Source organism: Haliotis rubra, unplaced genomic scaffold, assembly GCF_003918875.1.
Source record: "Haliotis rubra isolate DU_JTF1 unplaced genomic scaffold, ASM391887v1 Scf330, whole genome shotgun sequence".
In the NCBI taxonomy this organism is placed as follows: domain Eukaryota; kingdom Metazoa; phylum Mollusca; class Gastropoda; order Lepetellida; family Haliotidae; genus Haliotis; species Haliotis rubra.
Genome location: NW_025767003.1, coordinates 775,987 through 795,282, shown reverse-complemented (window position 1 = coordinate 795,282; position 19,296 = coordinate 775,987). Strand labels below are relative to the sequence as shown.

General features: G+C 39.7%; 1 protein-coding gene across 1 annotated transcript in view; it reads left to right on the top strand.

Annotated features, from left to right (window-relative positions):
- Positions 1 to 14,704: 14,704 nt before the first annotated feature.
- LOC124284215 overlaps positions 14,705 to 19,296 on the top strand; it is a 30,862-nt gene continuing 26,270 nt past the window's right edge. The window contains exon 1 of the mRNA XM_046720277.1: positions 14,705 to 14,862. The gene's annotated coding sequence lies outside the window, so the exon portion shown is untranslated. The remainder of the gene's footprint in view (positions 14,863 to 19,296) is intronic.

Genomic DNA, 19,296 nt, shown 5'->3' with positions numbered 1-19,296 from the left:
GCCACTAGGCCACCTAACCAGCCCTATTAAATGTATAATAATATTAAACTTCGGGCTTGTACCGTAGGAGTGGACCAAATTGAATTGGTGGTCAGGCTCGGCGATTTGTGGATTTAATGTTCTGTTATAGTCCGCTATGACATTGCTGGAAGATTGTTGATTGTGACGTTAAATGAAAATATCCCCAAACAAATAGACCAAACAAATACAAATGAGAAATAGTAAATATACCACAGCACCTTTGGCATCTGTTTATTAATAAAGAAAACACGAAAAGTGTTTGATGCCTGTTCACATTGCTTGGTGAATGACGTCTTAGTTATGTGACCAGGGCGGGCGCACCTTATCCATCTAATATGACTCGCGTGCCGGGCTGAGCGACCTGGTTATCAGGAGATATTGTATAATACCACAGCACTTCCTGCCACCCCTGGAGATGATAACCTAACACTCACACCGATGTTGGACAAGAGGAATTAGGCTGTGATAATAAACAACTACCCTTGGTTTATACACTTTCTACTGGTTCTGCTGGTGGTGAGCGAGGCTATCCAGCACCTGGTAGAAGGGTACCAAGTCAGCGATGTACGTATTTTCGATGATTGAAATTGGGTCAACTGATGTTAACACATTTCTGTTATAAGGGTTGATAGATTCAACATGAGGCAACCAGTGTCAAAGTCTGTCATACAGACCCTGAAATATATATATCCAAGATAGCCTATGCAAGTCTAGATTACCGCAGTTGGAAGAAAGTCTCTGGGCTCCTTTTTATTATATCTTATAAACATAATTTAGGAACTGTGTTTTCTGTGAAATATGTTCATTTCAGAGACTAGATGTTAGTCTGCCAGTGTCAATCAAGTGTAGCTTATAGTAATACCAAAAATATAACTCATTAAATGCAACCTCAGATAGAATACAACGTGCTTACCAGAAGGAGAAACACTACAGCTATAGCTATAGCCATAGCACCAGGAGACAACCTTACGTGTCTAGTTGCTGGACAACGCAACGCCGATATTGCTGGAATATTGCTAAAAGCGGCGTAAGAAGTCAGCTTAAGTCCATTCAGCTGTGCAAAGGGGAGAAGTTCATATATGGCGTGCCAGAAGCTGCGATTGTGGGTCCGACACCCGGTGTCATCCTGAGTGTTTCTTGGTGGTTTATCAGCACTGCATCAGTTCGTTCATCGGGCTTGCATCCTCAAATGCAGAAAGGTGAAATGTAATATCACGCACTCTCTCACTGACTCACTCGTATCGTTAAGTGAGTGAGTGAGTTAGTTTAGTTTTACACCGCTTTTAGTAATATTCCTGCAATATCAGCGGGGGACACGAGAAATGGGCTTCACACATTGTACCCATGTGGGGAATCGAACCCGCTTAACCACTAGGCTGCCCGACCGTGTCGTTAAGGTAGACGGTAATACGTGAAACACGGGTAGCAACACAGGGCGGGGCGAGACTTGAGCTGGGTGTCATAGGGGTCAAGTTATGAATCGCTTCGGCAATAACGAACATCGTCTAAAGACGAAATTCAAACACGAACGGTACTATAGATAATACCCGTAATGAATGTAAACTTTAATGCTGGATTGACCAGTTGTGACCATTTGTAAAGTTACAGTTAACCGGGCGAGAAATGGCCTGTAACTTGCCATTTATTTATCTAAACTGACCACTGGAACACCAGAATGTCCAGCAGTGAAAGAGGACTACCTATTATTCTTCTCGATTTGTTATAGCTTTACCGGGTAATGGAAGCCTCTCTGGACCATTAACTTCCAGCTTACTCTGAATTTTAAACCTCGTATCCCGAACATTACTCATTAGATGCAACGAAGAGCCTTCGTAAATGGGCAGAAACCGCATGTCCCAAACTGCAGGTAACATATTTTACGTAAAACTCGAGTGAGTGAGTGAGTTTAGTTTTATTCCAGCTATATGGCGGCGGCGTAAAACTCGACCGTCTCCGGGTAAAAACAGTTACTGACTGGCAGTCTCGCAGAAGTGGTAGTTGCATGCATCGTATCCCAGTGACGTAGATCGATGGTAATCGATGCTGATCACTGGATTGTCTGATCCAGACTAGATAATTTACAGAATCCGCATGCATACAGCTGAATGTGGAGTTAAACGTCAAAGACTAAGGATCACCTTTTAATAATTTACTGCAAATATACACTTGTATTGGCAAAAAGTGCCATGCTGGGTGCGAGGACAGCTCACCATGAGCATGAGGCTTGCGAGGTGGGCGTGGCATCCCAACATATCGGCCCGGGGTTAAGTTGTTATAACTCACCCAGGCGGATGTCGAGAGGCTCCGGTGTTTCCACGATAAACAAACCCCAAATTCCAATAACCAGATTATTAATTACATTAGATATTGTCTGTTGCCCTTGTTTTGCAGCGGCTGGGGTTGGGTTTATAGATCAGGCGGTTGGGTGGGTCTCAATCAAATCAACACCCAGAGGACAAAATTTGGTGCACAAATCGTTAGTTACAGACACATTTGCTGGGGAAGGACAAAGAAAGGTCTTTATATAGCAGTACCTCGCCATTGAGGACTATGGCATTCATTAAAATCCTCCGACCGACGTTTTAACATTGGAATATATCATTCATTAACCAGTAATTGGTTTATTCAATAAAGGGAGCACAGGCCCATTATACAGTTACATGGAAAATCTGGAGCGCCATAGCACTGTACAAGATACATCAATAAACATACACTTAATGGGTTGTACAGGTTTTGTTAAGGTAGTTGTTACGTTGTTTGAATGCAAGGAACAAAAACTTCGCTAAACGATTTAAAATACCTGAATCGTGTGATGTGCAAAGTAATACCAGTTTATCATAAGAAGGATGAGTACAATAGAACTCAGGCAAAATTGTATGTCTGAGATTAAAGTAAAAAGGACATTCCAAACACATGTGATATTCTGTCGCAATTACAGGTATAACACACAATGGACATAATCTAGAATTTCCTCGCCATTGAGGACTATGGCATTCATTAAAATCCTCCGACCGACGTTTCAACATTGGAATATATCATTCATTGAAACATAATCAAAGATGTGTAGGTATGCAGCCTTGTTGTGTGGTAAAAATGGTATCGTAGATGACTCGGCAAAATAGTAGTCGCAAAACTGAAAATGAGATAAATAAAAATAGACGACAGTAAATTCAGTTGACTGAAGTGGTCTTGGTTCTTGATGGAACCGTCGTTGATATCACTGTTGAAGTTATTATTTTTAGTGATGTTGTAGTTGGTGATGTTACTGTTGTGGTCGTTGCCATGTTTGCTGTCGCTGCTGCCGTTATCGCTGCAGCTCGTCATTTTTGCTCATAGATTTATATGAAGTTAGTTTAGGTTTACGCCGCTTTTAGCATTATTCCAGCAATATCACAGCGGGGGCAACAGAAATGGGCTTCACATATTGTACCCATGGAAGGGAAGGGGGAGGGTGCGTGTGTGTGTGGGGGGGATTATACTGGGTCTTGGGCGTGACAATCGAAAGCTTTAACCACTAGGCTACCCCACCGCCCAGATTCATATGACAGGAAGACAGACAAAATAGTGCATTTCGGTGTCATGTCGAAGGTTCATATCGAATAAAATGACAGTGGTAAACATAATATACAATCACCAGGACAGCTGGCCAATGAGGCTCACTAGACAATATGTGTATAAGATGTATAAAATATAGGATTAAAACATAAAAGGAGTACCACACATATGAAAGATCTAGGGGGGGAATAAACCGACAAACCCCAGTCAGTTTTCAAGGATAGTACGAACCCGACTCTATCATACCAATGAATGAATGAATGAATGAATGAATGAAAATAGCAACAGTAATGTCTGCCATGTTTGTCACCTTTCTGTGACAAATACAAGTTTCAAATGAACCTTTCCGAGTATCAAAGTTAATCAGATCCTGAAGTTAGTCATTGGATCTAAACTTTGTAAAACCCTATCTTACATATCTGTTCACTAAGATTCCTTTCAAATATTAACAAAACATGAAAAACTAAGGTTTAGGATTATGCGAAACGTCTCGTGTTAACAAAGCCCGTTAGGACATTCAAAAATATGTTCTATTCTAAATTCGCAAAGTACACATTTTACACATTCTTTCCTTGCCACGTGATTATTACCTATAGACACAATACTAACAAACCTTTAAGAAGCGACATATTTGTCAGTACCCGCATCAAAAACTCAAGTGTACTAAAGAGTGTATTATTAATGAAGACAGCTTAGACCTATGGATTCCAACTTCCGTTATCTTTATTGATAATAATGCTTCAAAAATGCTGCATAGACAAAGGATGATAAATACACACACCCCTTCGGCAATAAAGGTATTTAATAAATACCCTAAACAAACAAACACGTTAATACTATGAAAAACAGATATACACGTGACGACAATGAGCAGCATTACATTTGTTTTCTTAACACATCCATATTGCTTTGAAATGTACATCACCCAGACATGTTGTCAAAACAATGTCGAGACGATTGATGACGGGCTGACGAGGTGGATATTTCACATACGAAAGCGAGATTAGTAAATGTAAATAATATGCTTAGGGTTCGGGGTATGGGGACTTCATTTGTTTTTATCACCTCTAAGTGCAATTAACATGACTTGTTGTCTACATGCTGGCCCCTTTGTTTTCCACGTGTAGATGAAAATTCTTAGTTTCTCGAAGTCATTTATTTGTTTGCTATTACTTTATGATATTTTAATGCAACTTTTTGTGTATCGATATGTACTTATATTCATGTTTGTTTATTACAAATTCAATAATTACAATAACCACATATTCATTGTTCCAATGTGATATGTTCCAGTGGCGATTGTTGTCATTTCGAAATGACTTCACCTTTCTTATTTCTTGCTTAGCAGGACCGACTATTGTAAAGCGTATTTGTTCAAAGTTTTCTTTGCGAACTATAAAGTATGTACTTGAAACCCAAGAGGAAAAAGTCTTCATTCTGTACTGAATATGAATACTTCTTTGACTGGCATTCTAGAAGTTGAGGATATGAAGAATGAGGACACTTTAAGGGATATGCAACCTCTTTATTCTGTACAGGCGACGTTTTGACATAGATTCTAATGTCGTTGTCAAGCAATTTCTGGCTGATTGGGTTAGATCGTTGACATGGTGTGCTGGCGATGTGTGACCCCAAACATAACATATGTTTAATGTTTTACTGGTACGTCCTCGCATTCCATTGGCACTGCCCGGGTTCGATTCCCAAAATGGGTACAATGTGTGAAGCCCATTTCTGGTGTCCCCCGCAGTCATATAGCTGGAATATTGCTAAAAGCAGCGTAAAATCAAACTCACTCTTCACTCATAAACGTATTCATTATATCAATCACAGACCATATTGGTGTACGGTATAGGTGTCAAGACTTTAGCCATTTAGTTTGTAGGGATCAGGAGTATGTTGCAATAGCGAAGAAAGTCATCAGACTTTTGTGCTTAATCTTTTCTTAGTGGTACTACCCTAGATAAAGGGCGTTCCCTTTTCGCAACCCCTAGTATACTCAGTGAACTGTGCATATTCCTTTCATTTCCTTGTTTTGTCTTTAACGCCCAGTGATGTCTGTTGTGATAAATATTTGCGTCTACTTTTTCTCTGGCGTTGGTACGCAGCTACAACAACGTGGACAGTGTAGTCAGGATTCAAACAGCTACCCACCGGCTTCAGATGGAGGTTCACCCACTGACCCCCATCCCCATTCTAGTTGAAGTTATAATAGACATATGCAGCCTTTGTGTCAGAGATGAATTCCTTGCGTGTAATCTTTGATTAACTTTCTTCCCCAAATCACACAATATGTCCATCTGCATGAAAAATCACTACTATTTGCAGATTCCAATTCCAACTCTAGTTTCAGGAGAGATTTCTTATGAATATGGAATTGTTTTCTTGGCGCGTAGCCATTTTTTCGTGTAAGCCGGATAGGCTGCAAAGCTTTATATTTAGATAGTATTGAGGGCTTACCCAACTTTTTTTAGCAACAATCATGTGTAAGCCCGGGCATTTTTTCATAGTGGTAGCTACGCCCGCTTTCTCTCGTTTCTATTTATAGCTTTTAGCTCAGAATTTAACCAATTTCAATTTCGATTCTGCCCACCATGTCAATAGCCTGCAAAATGTCACACGTTTCAATTTGGAATGTTATTTATTGAAACAGATGAACAGCAAAATTTCACACATAACCTTGTTTTTATTTTAAATCAAGTGTGAAAGCGACCATTAGCCCCACTGTACATTTTTCAAAATGGCGAACAATACCCGTTTGGGTGGCACAGGACGAAACTGAATTCTGTGTGACACGTTCCAACATTCTCTAGATTGCAACTGGTGTCAGATTCTATGCAGTGACCATTCCATGACGTCACACTTGAATCTACCTCCATTCTGGACGTGACTAATGACCCTCGCGTGCCTCCTACATCACCATGGTGACGTAACAATATATTCACTCTTAGAGCAGTTACTTCCCTTGGTATGATCTGAAGCGCGTACTGACCGGGGTGTGTTCGTGTATGATACAAGCCCCTGGGGTTGAGTTGATGCGCCGAGGGGGAGATACCATCCTGTCCCCCGGACCAGCTCGCCCTGATCCCACTCACACAAAGGGGAGACAATTTCACGGACGCCGGAATCCCCTGGGGTGCGGACTGGGGGTGGAGAAATCTTTACAGTCTTCTGACACGAGATTGGAGGAACAATGGCCGACAGAAGACAACGTAGCAATTACTACATTACGTCCAATTAAACTTCACGAGATTTGGATTTGGATTTCAATGCACGAATCGCTTCATTTTGTCCGTCCCGAGGCGAGAACATCAGCGAGTAATGACGGACGAGGGCGAGGAAAGTAAACAGCAGAATAAACAACGGAATAATCAGCAATTGCAGTTTAATCTGTATTTGGTGACACGCGTTAGATTAGAGAAAATATAAAGGCGTTGAACCAATTTACTTCTCCTCCATTGTCCGCCGTTATCATGTTCCACTCAAAGAAACAGTGCCCGCCTTTTTCCAAAATTGATACCAACGTTTTAACACGTTTTTCAGCATTTGTACAATGTTTGTGCTTGGTCTGACGTCACTCGTGTCTCCTAGACCTTGCAGTATCATTAGTATCAGTACTGGTTCATATTTTATCAGATACAAGATGATACGTAACTATATTCATCACCACAATGCACAATGACATCAAGCCCAGGTATAGTTTTATGGAAAATGCGTCCTTGGGTGCAATATTTGATCACAAGTTGATCACACTTTTGTTTCAAATATATAACATGATTTAGCGATAATAGTGGAATATATTTAACCAGTTATCTCTAAATTGTCCGAATGTCCAAACGCTTGTATATGTGTGCGTGTGTGCCTCCGTGAAAACGTACATGAAAATGTCGCTATTTTTCTACACACATGCATTCATGGTGTGGATTTTAGGAATAGGAGAAGTGAGTTAGGTTTAACGCCTAATTTAGCAACATTTCAGTAATATAACGGCACCAGAAACAGGCTTCACACATTGTACCATTTGTGGAATCGAACCAGGGCCTTCGAACGCATTAGCCACAAGACTACTCCACCGCCCCTGTAAGAGTTAAGGATCCGATCCGTAACGTGTACACTACGGTGCGGAATGATTTTGCCGTGGAAAATTGAAAACAATTCCTCTGCAATACTAAAGTCCTAAATGAAGCAACTCTATATTTCCCGAGGTTCAGGAATCTCTGGTCTCCCTGGGGGTCCTTTTTCAATTTAAATGGGATTAATTTGTTACAATCAAAATTATATATATTCAGGGACTAAGCGTTAGTCTAGGACCTCTCTTACAAACAGCAACGAAACAAAATCAGAGAAAGAACATAAAATCAAAAGAAAAACTCAGTAAGTCGACACAAAACGTTTGGGCCTACTGGTCAAGGAGTCGCTGTTCGTTAGAAAGGTAAGAAGTTTTTTGACATGAAGCGATTTTTATCTTGAACATAAATTCATATAAACTGCAGATGGCATTTCAGAAAGGCACATCAAACTAAAGCGGGTGCTGTTCGCACATTAACGCCCTCTAGCGGCAATACGAATTGCATCACACAGAAACGGCAACCGAGATGAAATTGCAATTAAACAAGGTCATGTGACCATTGACATATTTGCTGGAAGAAATTGATCGACTATTAATGCCTCTTCTAAATACACACGTCATCTTCATGACATACGGTTGATGGACAGGTCGCAACTTCATAAGTTTAAGTTAAGTCAGAAATTGAATAGATTGTTGTGGAGAGCGAGTTTTGATGTGCTCAACTTCAGATGAGACATCTTGTGTGTTGAAACTGAGGCCCATTTAGATGAATGAGTGAGTGAGTTTAGATTTAAAGTCACATCGGCAATATTCCAGCCATATCGTGACTAAAAACAAGTTATAACTGTGCAGTAAATAACGGTATTTAGTTGAATGACATCAGTGTAGTAAAGAGTACTATAGTGAGTGAGTGAGTTTGTATGGTTTTACGCCGCTTTTAGCAATATTCCAACAATATCACGGCGGGGGACACCAGAAATGGGCTTCACACATTGTACCCATGTGGGGAATCGAACCCGGGTCTTCAGTGTGACTATCAAACGCTTTAACTGCTAGGCCACCCCACCGCCCCATAGAATACGACAATATATATTTGTTTGTATAACGCCAAACTGAGCAATATTCGAGCAATAGTCTGGACCACAAAGTCCAGTGATCGATATTATGAGCAACTATCAACCGGATTACAGTGTCATAAAACCTGATAACCCGATCCAGTAGGTATTACGACCATTCGTGCTTGCTGGGGGCCAGTTCGAATTAGCCCAGAACCCATTGGGAATGCACTATCATAGGGGATCGCGTAGTAAACAGACATTGTTTGGGACCTCGTGATTCTGTAAATGAATGAAAACGAAAACGCCGAACTATCTTCACATCGAGATTTTCATCTTCAGCGCCTCACAACGAAAAATCATTTAACCGCTTTAAACATATCGCTGTATACATGTTGGATGTCGTTAAAATGGGGGTTTTAAAATTGCTTTTACTCGGGTTCGTTAACCACGAAGTAACCGAAGAAGACATTATTGTCTCTATGAAACACCCCCAGCACCCTAGACGAGTGTGTTCTGTATGTTGTACCTTCATCCTGTATGTTGTACCTTCATCCTGTATGTTGTACCTTCATCCTGTATGTTGTACCTTCATCCTGTATGTTGTACCTTCATCCTGTATGTTGTACCTTCATCCTGTATGTTGTACCTTCATCCTGTATGTTGTACCTTCATCCTGTATGTTGTACCTTCATCCTGTATGTTGTACCTTCATCCTGTATGTTGTACCTTCATCCTGTATGTTGTACCTTCATCCTGTATGTTGTACCTTCATCCTGTATGTTGTACCTTCATCCTGTATGTTGTACCTTCATCCTGTATGTTGTACCTTCATCCTGTATGTTGTACCTTCATCCTGTATGTTGTACCTTCATCCTGTATGTTGTACCTTCATCCTGTATGTTGTACCTTCATCCTGTATGTTGTACCTTCATCCTGTATGTTGTACCTTCATCCTGTATGTTGTACCTTCATCCTGTATGTTGTACCTTCATCCTGTATGTTGTACCTTCATCCTGTATGTTGTACCTTCATCCTGTATGTTGTACCTTCATCCTGTATGTTGTACCTTCATCCTGTATGTTGTTCATCCTGTATGTACCTTCATCCTGTATGTTGTACCTTCATCCTGTATGTTGTACCTTCATCCTGTATGTTGTACCTTCATCCTGTATGTTGTACCTTCATCCTGTATGTTGTACCTTCATCCTGTATGTTGTACCTTCATCCTGTATACCTTCATCCTGTATGTTGTACCTTCATCCTGTATGTTGTACCTTCATCCTGTATGTTGTAGCTTCTATCTACAAACATACATAAAACAACATGCACGTAGAGGTTTCATAACGCTGTTTTTAGGTTTCCCAAGCATTTACTGAATTTTGATGTCTACTGATTTTATGATATCTTTCACTATCGGTTTTACAGGAAATCACACATTCCATCGAAATCCCTTCTATCATTGTGTATCACGTATCATCATGTATCATAGTGCTTTAAACTCTGTCCATTCCATCCTTTATATTATGACAAAGACCCGTGTATGTATATGATTAATTCCCATATTGACCTATCAAAGAGGTGTATACAGTACATAGCCCATTAACATGCTTGTGGAGACGTAGTGTCGACTTAGTATCGTCATCACATTTGATATGAACAATAAACAATATTAATGTTAGCCAGACTATATGACTTTTATTGCTGTGGCAGCTTGCTGGACCGTGTTCATTACAGTCATGTATTTGTTCGAAAGTTCGGGATAATAAAACAAAATCCTCCATAGGTCTTTTCGTCAGTTTCAAAACTTCAATTATGGTTGTCATTTTGAAGAGTACAATGTATCATTGCCAAGTCTACGTCTAACGGAATCCAGAGGTCAGGCTAGCATTGGTTGATGCAGGTCACCTTGTCCCAATTACGTAGATCGCTGTCATTGTGTCAATAACTGGATTGTCTGGTCCAGACTCGAGTATTTACAGTGAGTGAGTGAGTATTGTTTTACTCCGCTTTTAGCAATATTCCAGCAATATTACGGCGGGGAACACCAAAAATGGGCCTCAAACATTGTACCCAAGAGGGGAATCGAACCCGGGCCATCGGCGTGACGAGCAAACGCTTTAACCACAAGCCTATTCCGCCACCCGAGTATTTACAGAGGCTTCATAGGTGGAATGTTGCTGAGTACGGCGTTTGAAAGAGAAAGCCAATTTTATAACTGTATTAATACCATTTATCGTTTAAATAACATTCCGAAGTTTGTAATCTTTAACTTTATATTATATTTTAAATTTGAAACATCAGTGAAAATTAGTAATGACACCCAGTATTATTGTGGGTACCAACGGTAGCATGCCATCCGCACTATTTCCTACAATATGTATCTCAGTAAATGTTTGAAAACATAAATTTTTAACACAAAACCCCTATTTGTATATTACATTCAGATGCAGTTAGTGAAGTGCGGTTATTTTTTTGTGGTGGGTGGGGTTTGGATTTGTTATTGTTGTTTTGTTTTTGTTATATATCACACCGTCTTTCCTTCGTTATTAGGTCAGATGTTTTCAAATATGACTGTTTAACGGTGAATGCTTCTACATAGTAGCACAGAGCTCCCGTGATTGATGGCTTGTCGTGTTAATATCATTAATGTCACTCAAAAGATTGCGATGTTTATTTCAAGAGAGGTTTGTGAACAAACGTAACGGTATAAATTATCACGTTGATTTCCCCACACATATATACGCCTTCTCGCTCAAGGCTTTTTCTTTGAAGATGAATTTATTATACGGACCCTCGGTCATTGGTCAAATTGACTTTGGGTCAGTTTACACTAATAACTTGACCAGGTCAACCAATTTAATTTCCGTACTGGCTTTACATTACAAATGGCTTGATATCCGCGTGACTTAATCCGCATATACACACGTGCGGGGATTCGTAAAGGAAAATTCTTTACTCGCGGTGTCGCCTTCCACATTTCTACTTTTGATCTGTATTGAAACATCACGTACAAACACATGCGTGGAGAAAACACTTTATTTGAGAATTGTGTGGAGTATTTTATGATTACTGTAAATACATTTACAAGGGAAAGGGTATGGTGTGACAAACAGTAAACTGGTGTCATGAAAAGGGTCTGGCTCTAAATGCATTTCCCTTTCATAGAAAATACAAACGTTTTAATAGCCCAAGTTTCAAATTATAATTTTGGGTATACCTTACAAGAAATATTTTGATAATTAAACATTTTTCTTGGTTAAAGAAAACATGACATTTGTCAATATTTCAGAAGTTACTTTCATGTCATAAAAGGGTCAGGCATTGTGTTCACTGTAAGCGCTAAAACATATTAGACAACACAAATGTCTAAATAGCTGAAATTATAATTTGGGGTATCCATTAATGTCGCAAGACGATTTATTTCTATAGCAAAAAAATATTATTTCCTGGTTAAAAACACGTGACTTTCGTCAATATTACAGAAGTTACTTTCAACTGTAATATGAAACAAAACGATAACTTGACATCAGTGATTCTGGTCATCAGATACAGGCAAGGGGAAGTAACTCTGAGGAAACGGTCCAGTGTTCAAATTGCCTTAACGTGCGATCAGACCGGAAGGTTTGTGGTCTGAGAAAACAGTTCATGACAACTTTGTTGTTATTTCAAATGTCCCACTGTTAGTCGTATTGATTAAGAAAGACATAATTCCTAAACCTTTGAACTGAGATGGAATCTCAGTCTAAATTAATTATAGAACCGGATATTACGCGATTGTATGTATTTTCTAATTTGTTACATGACTAGTTATTGTAATAGAATACAACAGTTATTGTAATAGAATACAACAGGTCAACATCCGATCTGGTTGAACATAGGCTAAACGTTTAATCTCAAACGTCCTACTGGGAAATGGACGCTTCAGGTATTGTTTCATTTCTTAAGCGACATAATCGTACCGTTATTACTTCTAAATTAACATGAACAAATACAGTTCCTGCTTCCTAACATCAAACACGAATCCCGGGGGTGAAGCTGGGGATTTCTTGGGGGGTGACTTCGCAGACGCGTGCTCGAGATTATCTCTTCTGATTTACATAGATTAGCCTCGGTCATGTGACTTCCCCACCCCATCCGCAGCCCCTGGGTGAGTTCAGAGAGATGACCAATTAAACCTACATACGATCTCACAGTTGTCATTAACTAAGTGATTGAGCTATAGACAATGACATATTCTAACGACGCCCTCAGAGAATTTCGTTATGGGGAATTACTTTCACTTAAGGCGGATGGTCGCATTCGAACGGATGTGATTTAATTGAAATAAATTTGAATAACTTCTGTTTAATTGTTTACGTCAAAGATTGTACACAGTGTGAGTGTAGACTCATTGTTGGTCATTATATGTCATTATGTACATACCGGAAAGAAATGATAGCGTTTAGCGATACACAATAACCATCGCAAATTGAGGTCCAGCTTTGAACACATTAAAATCGTAGAAATTCTCTTGGCACTTGACATCGCAAGGTGCACTCTATCATATGTGAAATAATTTCTAGTTTTGTTAGTTTTGCTTAACCTGTCATAACTTGGAATACGTTATTCATATATGAATACAATGTACAGGAGTACAGTTGTTTGCTTATATATAATGTACATGAAGAAGAACATATGTTAAACTTGGGATTACACTTTCTCAGTGAAGTGCAGATTCTAGTGCATTTTGGGGGATATGCAGAATGTCATAGATGTAATAGATTTTAAATGGATAACGCTATACAGTGTCGATACTCATCCGTCTACAAATTCTCTAATGACGGAAACGATGAAAATAACAACAGCTATTACCAACATCAACACCACCACCACCACCAGTCGTAGTAATAGTAATGGTGGTAGTAGTAGTAGTAGTAGTAGTAGTAGTAGTAGTAGTAGTAGTAGTAGTAGTAGTAGTAGTAGTAGTAGTAGTGCTAGTAGTAGTAGGCTAGTAGCAGCAGTAGTTGAATATACAAGTCAAATATATGCGTTACACATACAAAACGTAAAGTGTGTGAATATGCCGAGTCAACACTCGTGAAGGTGTTCATTGTGTGACAATGCCATTTTTATAAGTTTATTGAACCCAAAGGTGTTGAAAGGTGTTAATATATGTCGAGTCAAAAAAATCTCACACAATTTCCGAATCAGTAACTTTTAATTGCCCCATGAATACATTCAAGGGGCTATAACAAACTTTTAATTGATTCATCATTACCTCCTACGTTCACAATCCTATTGTCTAAAGTCAAAGCGTAAATTTCACTACTAAACGATGCATGAGCACTGGGAGATTACTGGTCATTTCCTGGGAGCGGACCCTAAATAACGAAACAAGGGCCCTAAAACACGTCCACGATGCCCCCATAACAATACCCTCAGGTAACACGGTGATACAGGACCCTTTAACTCCCGATAGCCACGCTTCACTGACTCCAAGTACACACAATCACGTTGGAATTAAAGTCTAAATTATTCAACAAGCTATGTTTGGTCTGATCGGCACAATTCAGTGATTTCGATCAGAAAAAAATCTGAAAACCTCAGTATTAAAAAAAGTAATTGAATAGTAATTACCAAAAAAATGGTGAATGGTTTTATTCTATGAACACGTTTTCAGCTGAAACTGAATTGTAAATTATTCCCATGACAAAATCTATTGAACTCAAAATCATAGACGCTAAATATTTCGACCCATATTTTCTGTTATTATAATCAGTAATGAAATGTCTAGAAAACTGTGTGGTGCGACTGCTTCCAAAGCTCTCAGTGTGAAAGTGACGGTGGTGTGTTGAATTCTTCCAGACATCTGATCCGTCGTTCTGCCCCAGTGCCCGCATTGAAACCCCTCCCCAACCCCCAACCCAGCCGCGCAGCTGCTGCTGTCTCCGGATTGGCCGCCAGAGGGAGTCTTGTGACGTCACGTACCGCGGCACGTTCAATTTGGCTACGAATGTACACATTGAACCACGAGAAGTGGAGAGAGGAAGACCGTTGCGGACAGTTCGGACGATATCTGTGTTTATAATTTGGAATATATTGGATTACATAGCTGAACTGCTTGTGCATATACCACAGACTATCAACAGAGACGTTGGATATTTGTATTTTCCATATACGGTGAGTTTTTACTATGTGTTTCTCGGCTTTGTTTCGTGTAGCAGTCAGACGATAGCCTCCATCAGCAGACGACAATCGACATCTGCCAGCCCGGTCTCTATAGTAACGTTCGCAGTTTAAATGATATCGCTGTACCATCTCGTCTAGGGGATAATTGTGTCATTGCGTACTCACAGAAGAAATTAATGTGACACTTTTACGATAGGTAAGATTGTTATCCCAAACTTCATCATGTTACAGCTCAGATAAAACGAGATATTATTTTCATAAATTTCATGATGTTATTTAGATCTGATAATTTATAACTTGCGAAATTATGCTTTCCGACAACTTCTAATTTTGAATAATCGAGATAAATATATTCATGTCGTTTTGATTAATTGGTGTTTGTCATGTGATCGGGCGATAGTCATATTCAGTGATGAAGTCTGTATTATAATAGTGAGCCGGCTTTACTTGTCATTAACTCAGAACCAATGATTGATTATGATTGATTCGTATTGTCTTAGATTAGCTGATATTCCCGCAAATGTCATTTTGTTTCATTAATCTTATACATCAGTATATACCACATATGTATTGATCAAAATGGTTTACGTTTGAACGGTTATAAAAGTGTATATGACATTACAGGTAATATATGACAAACATTAATTCATTCATCATTTTTTTTTGTGTGTGTGTGTGGGGAGGTTGTTTGGGGTTTTATATTTGTACTGTATTGTTTAGAGATACTTGATTACATGCCACCGCATGAACTTTCTCAATGTTCATAACAAACCTGTTCAGTACATCCACGAAGTGTTTGTACCATCAATATTTGACAACTCACATTATTATCAGTGAAGATACCGTGTTTTTATTGAAGATTATTTTGATACACTTTCTAAAACTTTATACTAAAATCAAGACAAATGGGATGACGTTTATCACTTAATGCGCTTCTTTCATCTCTAATGCCAACCATTGTGTCGACTTTCACGAAAACAGTAGGTCCCCAGAAACCCATCTATCGGATATAAAACACGTATCTGCTAACTTCAATATTTTGCCTCATTGTTTTATTCTCATGTTGGTGTTGCTGCCCCCGGTTCTCTGCACCATGGCACGCACTGTCCTCCCTATTCTTCCTGTATTTGCCCCGTGGGCGAAGGGAATCCTACAGTCAACACAGCACGGGAGAGATAACCTCCTCGTCTGAGATCTGGCCTTTGTTTTACGCCATTTTCATCGCTTCATTGCCCCCAGCTTGCAAATATTACGTGAGGGGAGATATAGCGAAGATACTCCTGATATCAGACTACTCGTGTCAACAAACATTGCACTCTAACACTGTTGGAGCAACAATCTAGTCAAAAGTAAACACTGTAAAGTGGTTTATACTCGGACATCGAGTTAAAATGGCAGATATGTGAACAGTTGACATGCTTGTAGCGTGAACGGAATGTTTTTTCATTGTTAAACTTGGAGATAAAATGGGAGACTTAATGGCAAAAACTGAATCCATGAAATTGTTGTGTTTTATGTCAAAACGGACTATGTTGTTGGAAATCGAAGTAGCATAGAAAGCTTGATGGAATTCGAAGTAGCATATAAAGCTAAGTGAAGAAACTAGCAAAGTTTGCGATCTTCTTCAGGCATAGACGAAGTGGAACATGTGTGCAGTAGCAATCTTAAAGGTGTGATTGTGGCCATTAGTGGTTCCAGTAGGAATGTGATTGTAGCTATTAGTGGTCCACAATGGCAGCGGGCACCTGCCAGAAGCGATCTGCTTGTCACAACCACGAATGTGTTGTGATAGACATTAAATTAATGTACAACCCTGAGTGAATAGCAGCTACCGGTCTTTCACTAATGGACTTTCATTTCAGGATATATCGTAGAATAAACAATCAGGGATGAAATTAGTAATGAATATTTAACATATTTGCTTTACAATCTGTCAAATCAGCACTATATTCTGTAAAGAAGTTTGACACTTGAAGTAACCATTAATCACAACCTTGACATCAACTTCAACGTTTACCAGTGAATTAGTTTATTTTCAAGTTTCTGATTTATCAAGGTAAGCATGTTTCCTGTAGACTTTATATGTTACTGCTCAGCTGTTGTTGAGGTCAGAAAACGTCCATCCTCGTTCTCTACCCACCATTAACTCCGTACATGCCAAATGCACCATTATCCCCGAACATGTCAAATGCCTGTCCTTGCCGCAGTCTCGTCGCTTTGTCTCTTCGCCTCATCACATCAATTCATCCCCCAACCTCGTCGGTTGCACATGACGGATTTTGCTATATAGGACTACAGGGTGTATCCGCCTCTTAAGTAACTTCTGGCTATCTATTTTTCGCAAATTACGAATAAGTGTTATTCAATACACCGCCCTATTCTCCAATAACCAGATGTTAAAAGACAGACACTCCAAATGTAGTTTTGCTCTTCGTATTTTAATGCATGTGTGACGTCAACTAATTTATGAATGCGACAGTTTTAAAACATTGACAATTATTTCTAACTTGAAATATTGCATGTGATATCAAGTGATGTCATGGTTTTAGTTTAACGATATGGTATAAATCGATTAGAGGTGGATGGATATAAAGATATTTAAGGGCTGGGCGTTTTTCTTTAATGAAGCGTACCAATGTACTGTCTCGAACGTTTCAATGTTTACCGCTTCTATGGCTCCTATCATAGACTGCAACATTAGAATTTCTTCCACGATTTCTTAGACTGGGGTTGATATGTATTTGATTATCGGTAGGTCATAAAATTAAATATACGAACAATGTTACGAGGTCATTGGACATCTATTAATAAAACCCTTCGTTGTGCATCCCATGAGATCAAAAGCACCGCGTTAATCTTCCAAGTGCTGCTAGTTTGCAGGATTGCACTAAGGAGGCGGGGACAGGGTTGGGCAACCCGTCAGCTGTTTTACATCATGGAATTGTCAATCAAAGAGCCCTGTTGAACTGTGCAAGGTTACTCCATAGACCTACAATAAACTTACGTCCTGCTCGCATAACCGTGTTAATGTCCAGTGACTGCGGCCACCGGTCATCAAAGAGGATAGCGCGTTATCCCAATCCCCCCGAAGCCCCTTTAAGCAACACGTGGTTGTATGAGATCCTGGACAATATCGTGGCTGTCCAGCCTAGTTGACCATCACTCCTTCTGACATTTCAAGTGAGAAATGTATTATTGGGAGCAGGTTGGAATTAACTTTTACGACAACGGCGTTGGACTTGATGCTCGGGGTGATGGACATTATTTATGGAATGTCCCCTCTGTGTTATATATGTCACTAAGATATATGTTGACCCGAATAACAGAAATAAACAATACGCGTCTTTGTTAATGCGGCTCGGCATGTCTCAAGTTTAGCTGATTGATGACAGTGGTGTGGTCATCTGCTGGAAACCCAATGGCGGATATGGCTAGCCATGGAGTGCATTTTATTGTCCGGCTTGACCGCTATGCTGTGATTCACTGAACAAAGCCACAGCTATTTGCTCTTGTGGGGTTCGTCTGTTATTTTATTCTCGCAAATTGCTCTGTCTTTTGAGGGCAGCGTTTCGATCGCAATCTGTTGGGGATAGACCTTTTTTCTGACAAGGTCAGATTTCGCGATCCCTAAATATTCTTTCAAAAGAGCCTTATAATTGCTGTTTGAAAATATTTGGACAATTTAAGTGGATAATTTCATAAGGTGTGGATTCACGTTGTTAAAATATTTTACTGATCCGAAGGATCAAAGGTTTTTTTCTTTTCATTCACCTGAATATGGAATAAAAGATGTTGATAATCCAAATACCGAGACATATCCCGTAGAGTCTTCTGCTAAGCTGGAGTAATGGGTTAATCAACTCCAGAGATGCTTAATTCAAAGAACAAGGATTCCCCATGGTGATCCTGGGGTACGCTCAAGTCTCACCACGTGACTATAATCATCTTCAGGTGGTCAGCTCTTCCATGTGGGTGGTACGGGCAATGGCCATCGAGTCTTATGAGAAAATACGAAATGAAAACATAAGTTTAACAGCTCTATTATTTGAACTCAAACTTTGTGTAAATGCCTGTTCCGGTTCTGATGGACTTTTTTGCCTGATCAGTGATAATATTACCGGAGGTATCATGGGTCAGGCATGGCTGTCATCCGGTACAGTGGAAACGCTAGACCCCGTGGGGACCAAAGTCGGAAGTAATATGCGAGTTTCACAGGTTTGAGAGTATCAAACTGTCACATTTCAGACAGGAATGGCGCCCAGTTTGCCATCTGATCTGTCCCACATGTGAAAATCATATCGCATATCCATCGACATAACATTTGTATGCCTGACGTGAAGGTTTTAACAGGTCTTCAAGTTGCTCTGCCAGCGCCTGATGGGCTTGGTTAGTTTAGGTGCGAATGGAGCTTGTTATGACAACACA